The sequence below is a fragment of the Barbus barbus genome (assembly GCF_936440315.1).
Source record: "Barbus barbus genome assembly, chromosome: 50".
Classification (NCBI taxonomy): domain Eukaryota; kingdom Metazoa; phylum Chordata; class Actinopteri; order Cypriniformes; family Cyprinidae; genus Barbus; species Barbus barbus.
Genome location: NC_136728.1, coordinates 1465711 through 1473337, shown reverse-complemented (window position 1 = coordinate 1473337; position 7627 = coordinate 1465711).

The window sequence follows — 7627 nt, the reverse complement described above, 5'->3', positions numbered from 1 at the left end:
GTTTTCCGTGGTCTTTTGGTGTTGCTGAGCTCACCGGTGCGTTCCTTCTTTTTAAGAATGTTCCAAACAGTTGTTTTGGCCACGCCTAATGTTTTTGCTATCTCTCTGATGGGTTTGTTTTGTTTTTTCAGCCTAATGATGGCTTGCTTCACTGATAGTGACAGCTCTTTGGATCTAATCTTGACAGTTGACAGCAACAGATTCCAAATGTAAATAGCACACTTGAAATGAACTCTGGACCTTTTATCTGCTCATTGTAATTGGGATAACAATAATGTTCTTGTTTGGCTCTCAGCGAAGGCGGTCGCATTTTCTCTCCTGTCCTCCCCTTATCTTCCCTGCTTGCTCTTCGTCTCGTCTTGTACTTGAGAGATTCCTTCTGCACTGCTCTGAAAAACTGAAAAATCATGGATTTGACCAACTGGTCTCGCAACGAAATTGACACCATCTTCTCGACGAGAAGCCTGGGATAGGGGGGATCGGGGAACCTGATCGGGGTCGTGTCTGGCGGCTCTTTCATGGAGGACATTGACATCTACCTATTCGGAACCACGATAACGGGTTTTCTGCTGATTGGATTTGCCTGGGTTATCGAAGAATTCAGGAGACGGAAACAGCTGTCCAAAGCCTCACAAGGCTGCCCGTCATGATTGGAAATTGATGTATTTGGAGACCAGAAAGGACTAAGAGAGTAGCCGTGAAATTGGAATGCGGCTACTCGATCCAAGACCAAACAATCGCAATCTTATCTTCTTTCGGCTCCCCTAAACCAGCTGGCTCGGCAAGGTCACTGCTGGTGTAAACAACCCCGGAAGAGCACTGCAGTGAAGACGCTCTCTTGCTTTCCTCCCCCCTTCCAGACACCTGATGTTGTTGACTCTGTCGGGGTCCTGACCAAGGCTGTTTCCGTGGCAACCTGCTGTGTCGCTATTACAATCTGCGGACTGAGGCAACTTGTTTTGAATTCCGGCGTGACGACTCACCAGGCCAACGAACACACGAACTCCACTCATATACTGATATGCATTCACCTCCCAACCCTAATCCAACGCCTTCGCCGCTTCGCACAGCCACCTGGTAAGTGGGTCTGTGACCAGCGCCTTGGGCTGCAGGACCGGATGGCTGCTTGCCAGAGCTGGATCAACTCTCCCCCCGTCGCTAGTCATGTGTCTATGTTATGATTATGTGCTTCTGTTGCTGAGGTGTTCCCTGTCTTCCTGTCCTGTCTACCCCCTTGTCATATTGTATGTATGCATGTTTGTGTATGTATGGGCAGGTTGATGGCTAATTTCGCTGGTACTTGTGACTAGTGACAATAAAGGGCTACTACTACTAATGAGGGAATAACACACACCTGGCCATGGAACAGCTGAGAAGCCAATTGTCCCATTACTTTTGGTCCCTTAACAAGTGGGAGGCACATATGCAAACTGTTGTAATTCCTACACCGTTCACCTGATTTGGATGTAAATACCCTCAAATTAAAGGAGGGTATGGAGATGAGGAGGGCCTGAAGACAGCTAGGGCCAACCTATCCCGCAGCATCAAAGAGGCCAAGAGACAGTACTCCAGGAGGATAGCCCATCGTTTCAGCGACAGCAGAGACACGCGGAGCCTGTGGCAGGGGATACAGACTATTACGGATTACAAGCCCCCACCACAGACCTGTGACAACACCATCCCCCTGCTGAACGAGCTGAATGCCTTTGCTCGCGTTGAGGCACAAAACAGCACCACTGCACAGAAGACTCCACCTCCTCCCGGTGACCAGGTGATGACGCTGTCCCCGGACAGCGTGAGGAGGTCCCGCAGCAGGATCAATTCATGCAAAGCTCTGGGTCCTGACAACATTCCTGGGCGTGTACTGAGAGACTGTGCAGTGGAACTCACTGAGGTCTTCACAGACATCTTCAGCATCTCACTAAATCAGGCTGTTGTCCCCACATGCTTCAAAGCTACCACCATCATTCCAGTCCCTAAGAAGTCATCTCCATCCTGCTTCAATGACTACCGTCCAATAGCACTCACTCCCATCCTCATGAAGTGCTTTGAACGGCAAGTCTTGCACCACATCAAGTCTATCCTACCCCCCCCTCCCTGGACCCCTTCCAGTTTGCATATAGGTCCAACCGCTCGACCGATGATGCCATCACCACTGCCCTCCACCCAGCCCTCACACATCTGGAGAAAAAAGACTCATATGTCAGGATGCTGTTCATAGACTTCAGTTCAGCATTCAACACAATCATCCCTCAACAGCTCACTCACAAACTGGCCCAGCTGGGGCTCAATACCTCTCTGTGCAACTGGCTGTTGGACTTCCTGACCGGGAGACCTCAAGCAGTACGGGTCGGCAGTAACACATCCAGCACCATCACACTGAACACTGGGGCCCCCCAAGGATGTGTGCTGAGCCCCCTCCTCTTCACTCTGCTGACCCACGACTGCACACCATCACACAACTCCAACATTTTCATTAAGTTTGTGGATGACACGACTGTGGTGGGTCTCATCAGCAACAGAGATGAGACAAACTACAGGAGCGAGGTGAGCCGCCTGGCCGGGTGGTGCAGTGACAACAATCTCTCTCTGAATGTGAAGAAGACGAAGGAGATTGTTGTTGACTTCAGGAGAGTACACACTCAGCATGCTCCTCTGACCATCAACGGTGCGGCTGTGGAGAGAGTGAGCAGCACCAAGTTCCTGGGTGTGCACATCACATCACAGAGGACCTTTCCTGGACTAACAACACTGTAGCACTGGCCAAGAAAGCACAGCAGCGTCTCTACTTCCTCCGCAAACTCAGAAGAGCCAGAGCCCCGGCCCCCATCATGTGCACCTTCTACAGAGGCACCATCGAGAGCATCCTGACTAGCTGCATCACTGTGTGGTATGGCGCTTGTAACGCATCCTGCCGCAAGTCACTTCAACGCATAGTGAGAGCAGCTGAGAAGATCGTTGGTGTCTCTCTCCCCTCCCTCCAGGACATTTACAACACCCGTCTCACCCGCAGAGCCCTCCGCATTGCAGGTGATCCCACCCACCCGACACACAGCTTCTTCAGTCTGCTGCCATCAGGGAGGAGACTGCGGAGTCTCCAGGCGAGGACCAGCAGACTGAAGGACAGCTTCATACATCAGGCTGTCAGGAAGCTGAACTCCCTCCCGTCCTTGCCCCCTCCTCCCCTCTTTCACCCCCATTTAACACAGCAACACACTCTGTGACCGGCACCTGTCACTTGTGCAGCACTGGCTGATCACTACCCATCCAACATTGACTGCAAATTACCTCTTCGGATAGTTTTTGTCAGACTATCCGAACAGTCACTTCAACTTGTCACTTTAACAGACTGATAAGCTCTTCTTGCACTACACTCATAACAAAACAAAACAAATCTGCACAGTTTTGTTTTTGTACATTCAACTGGTTTGCACTCCATCTATTCTGCCATGTGCCTTATGCACTTTATCTATCTCTCTTTTTTTATTTTTCTACAATGTCCTCAGACTGATAAGCTCTTTTGCACTACAAATATATCTACACAGTGTTGTTTTTATTTAACTGGTTTTGCACTCTATCTGCCAGGCGCCTTATGCCACATTATCTAATTCTTATTTTTTTCTACAATATCCTCATTTGTATAGTTATATGTACATATGTTTAAACTGTATCTATCTGTATCTGAACGTGTTTAATGTTAACTGTATGCACCAAGGGTCTGAGAGTAACGCAATTTCAATTCTCTGTATGTATGTGCTGTACATGTGGAAGAATTGACAATAAAGCTGACTTGACTTAAAGCTGACAGTCTGCAGTTAAAGCACATCTTATTCTTTTCATTTAAAATCCATTGTGGTGGTGTATAGAGCCAAAAATGTTAGAATTGTGTCGATGTCCCAATATTTATGGACCTGACTGTATATTCTGGGCTCAGCTGTTTGCAACATATTATATTTTATTAACAAGCTGTATACCGAATTTAGTCTTTATTTATTTATGTGGTCTTTATCACTGTCTTCCTCCATTAATTGCACCATATTAAATGTTTTTATATTGCAATTAGAGAAAATGAAATTCATCGTGTTGCATTCATGTTCTGGGTTCATCTGCTTACCTGTGCATACATAGTAGGCCTATATATTTTTATAAACTACACCAAATTTGGCCTTTTCATATCAGTTTTTTTTATTTATTGCGATAATGACAAACAAATATTACAGTATGTATAAAACACATAGAAAATACAGTACGTACATAACATACTAAAATCCTTTCAATAATAAACGAGTTATGGTTTAATAGTTCTTTTTCATATCAATGTCTTCATTCATTAAGCCACTTACGTTAAACTTTTCTTTATAATGGTTTTCTATGGGAGGAAAATGCATAATGTGAAAACTTTGAGATTTGATTCATATTCTGGGCACATCTGCTTACTTGTATATCTAGTTTGAAACATTAATAGGGGCAGTCGTTTTTTTTAATAAGGTGTATACTGAGTTTTGTCTTTTAATATTACGTTTTTAATTTATTAAGCCACGTTAATTATTTTTATAACTCTTTTCTATGGGAGGAAAATACTTAACATGAAACTGTTTATTGCTTTCATGTTCTGGGCTCCTCTGCCTGCAAAGTCCTTTTAGAAAGGCAAATAATATCCATGTAGCTTTAAGGTGAACATAATATTAGTCATATCAACATTAGTATTGTTTTTTTTTTTTTTTTATTGTTGTTGGCCATTTAAATTAGTTTTTTTTTAAATGACAAGTATCGGAAACGGTATTGGTATCAGCGATACTGGCCCTGTATTTACTCTGTATCGGATCGATACCAAAATTTGCAGTATCGCACACCCCTAGTAGAGATATGGAAGAAAAGAATTGGAATCCCAGGCTACAACAAATAGACTGTGGTAAGGAAATAAAACTGTGGGAGGAAAGAAATCTTAGTTTTTGGGGTAAAGTGCTAATAATTAATGCAAAGATTGTAGCTGCACTTACTTTTGTAGCCGCAACCTTGTCAGCCCCAAGTTGGTTTTTAACTTCAGTAAAGAAAAAGATTTTTCCTTTTTTATGGAATTCTAATCAGGAGAGGTTGAAACGAGAAATTGTATGTAGAAAAATCGAGAAAGGAGGATTAGCGGTCCCCGATATACAAGCTAAATTGGATGCTATGGTTTACTTTCCTGTGTTTATCTCATGCCTAGATGATGAAGTGACTACTTATAGTAGTTTTTGGCAAAGTTTTGGGTAGGCCGACAAGTGGGGAGAATTTGGAATAAGAGAATGCCTCAAAATACTCCCTATGCAGAAACGAGACCAGTTATGTATAATAAAACAATTCAGATATTAAAGAGAACATCTTGGTCTAATATTCAGATTGGGAGTTTAAACAGACAGTTAATAGAGGAAAAGCTACCCCCATCTGTATTTAAAATGACTCCTGTAGGTCGCCTCATTGAATCAGAATATATTATGGTTTGGAGGAATGTGAAAGATGATGATTTGCTTAATTCCCATAAGGATATCGCTTGGCAAGCTGTATTAAACGGTTTACCTACCCGGGCCTTTTTGAAGAGGAGAGGTTGTTCTCGTCTTTCTCTGTGTCCTAGAGTAAACTGTGGAGAAGAAGAGACATTGTTTGTGGGAATGTGCTTATGCCCAGAAGGTTTGGGTTTCTATTTCTATGGTTACAAAATTTGTACAGAGTGCCAAGCGAAGGTGATATTTGGTATGGAGAATTAGAAAAGGTTCATTGTAAAAAATGGATACGGTGGTGGGCAATTATAAATGTTTTTAAAGAAGCACTATGGAAATAGTGCCCATCTCTTAAAATATAATCCCCTATACATTTTAAAAGATGGGCAGAAATCGTCAGCCAATGTAATTGATAAGTTATGGAACATACCAAATTTCCCTCCTTTCAAAGTGGTTTTAAGAATTGGTTAATTTTTGTAAGGATAAAGGGTAACAGATCGATTCAAATATGACTGTAAGATATGTATTTATGGAAAATGCACTTGTCTGTGTAATGTGATATAAAGGAAATAATAAAATATATAAAAAAAAATTAGTTTGACAGGATTTCTTCACAGTTCAATAATAGCTGAATGTCAGTCAACAAACCAAAGAGAGACACCTTCATGATGTTCATTCAAAAGATTTATAAGCAGAAAGTGTAAACTAATCTATGTAAGCTTTTAATTCAACAGTGCACAAATGTTTTCTGTTAAACACTATCGCAATTGCTTAAGCAAATTACTTTGAATTATCAAACGGGTCAAGAGCCCAACTAACGCAAACACTGATCTCCATGATGGTGGCATCATTTTAACCAATAAAACATCAACATCTGATCCTCTGTAATTCTCAATAACAGCAGGTGTTCATCACTAAATCATAATTTAATTAGTCACTTAATTATCTCATTAACTTTAACTCTTTGAGGACTTGGGATTGCTTGTGACTTGAAAGGAATGACTTGGTTCCTCCTCTGGTGAAATCAGCTGCTGAGTTCATGGGTGGAATAAACATACAGCAGGACTTTTACTTTCTGACCCCTGGATCATCCACCTCTGTCTGTAATATATATGCTTGCTTTACACTCTTTGGCCACCAGGTGGTATTGTGAGCAAATGAAGCCTTCACTGGCCATCACTAATGAAAACCTATTAAAACTCAAATATACATTAAAGGGGTCATATGATGCTGTTTTTAAAGATCATTATTTTGTGTATTTGGTGTAACAGAATATGTTGACATGCTTTAATGTTCAAAAAACATTTTTCAAATACCGTACATTATGTAGAATTTACAGTTTTAGCTATATTGAGTTTACACAAGACTAGATAATGATCTGAGATATCATCGCTTTGCTGCAGAATTTCAACACCACTAACATCAATTCCATGTGACAGTATTAAAGCTAGAGTATGATTTCAACAATGAGTAGGTCCTGAAACGTGTTGTCTAACTCCAATAGAGATCAGAATGTCTATGAATGCTGATCCTAATGCATCTTTTTCATTATCGACATGGATAATCACCAACAATTAAAGGGGTCATTTGATGCGATTTCTATTTTTCCTTTTCTTTAGTGTGTTATATAGCTGTTTGTGCATGTATAAGATCTGCAGAGTTACAAAGCTCAAAGTCTCCCACAAAAGGATTTATTCTATTTAAAAGAGAAGGCTGATTCAGACCGGGCTCAAACGCCTCATTAAAACATGCCCCCATATGTCTACGTCATGATGTGTAAATGCCCAAACGCTCACGCAAAGAAAGGAGTGGTTTCAGTAACCGCAGTAGTGTTGATGCAGCCATGTCAGGGAGACGCTGTGTGTTTCTATGCGAAAGCAAAAACACTTTATTTGCAGAGGTGTAGAGTCCAGGGGCCGAAGAGTTTTTGTTGCACCCATGAACTCAGCAGCTGATTTCACCAGAGGAGGAACCAAGACGTCCCTTTCAAATCCCAAGTCTTCAAAGAGTTAAAGTTAATGATATAATTAAGTGACTAATTAAATGATGATTGTGCGTTAGAGATGAACACCTGATGTTAACAATCAACATCACTGAAGAAAAGAGAAACACAAGAACTGTCACTGACTTCAGCCACAACCTTGAATGAA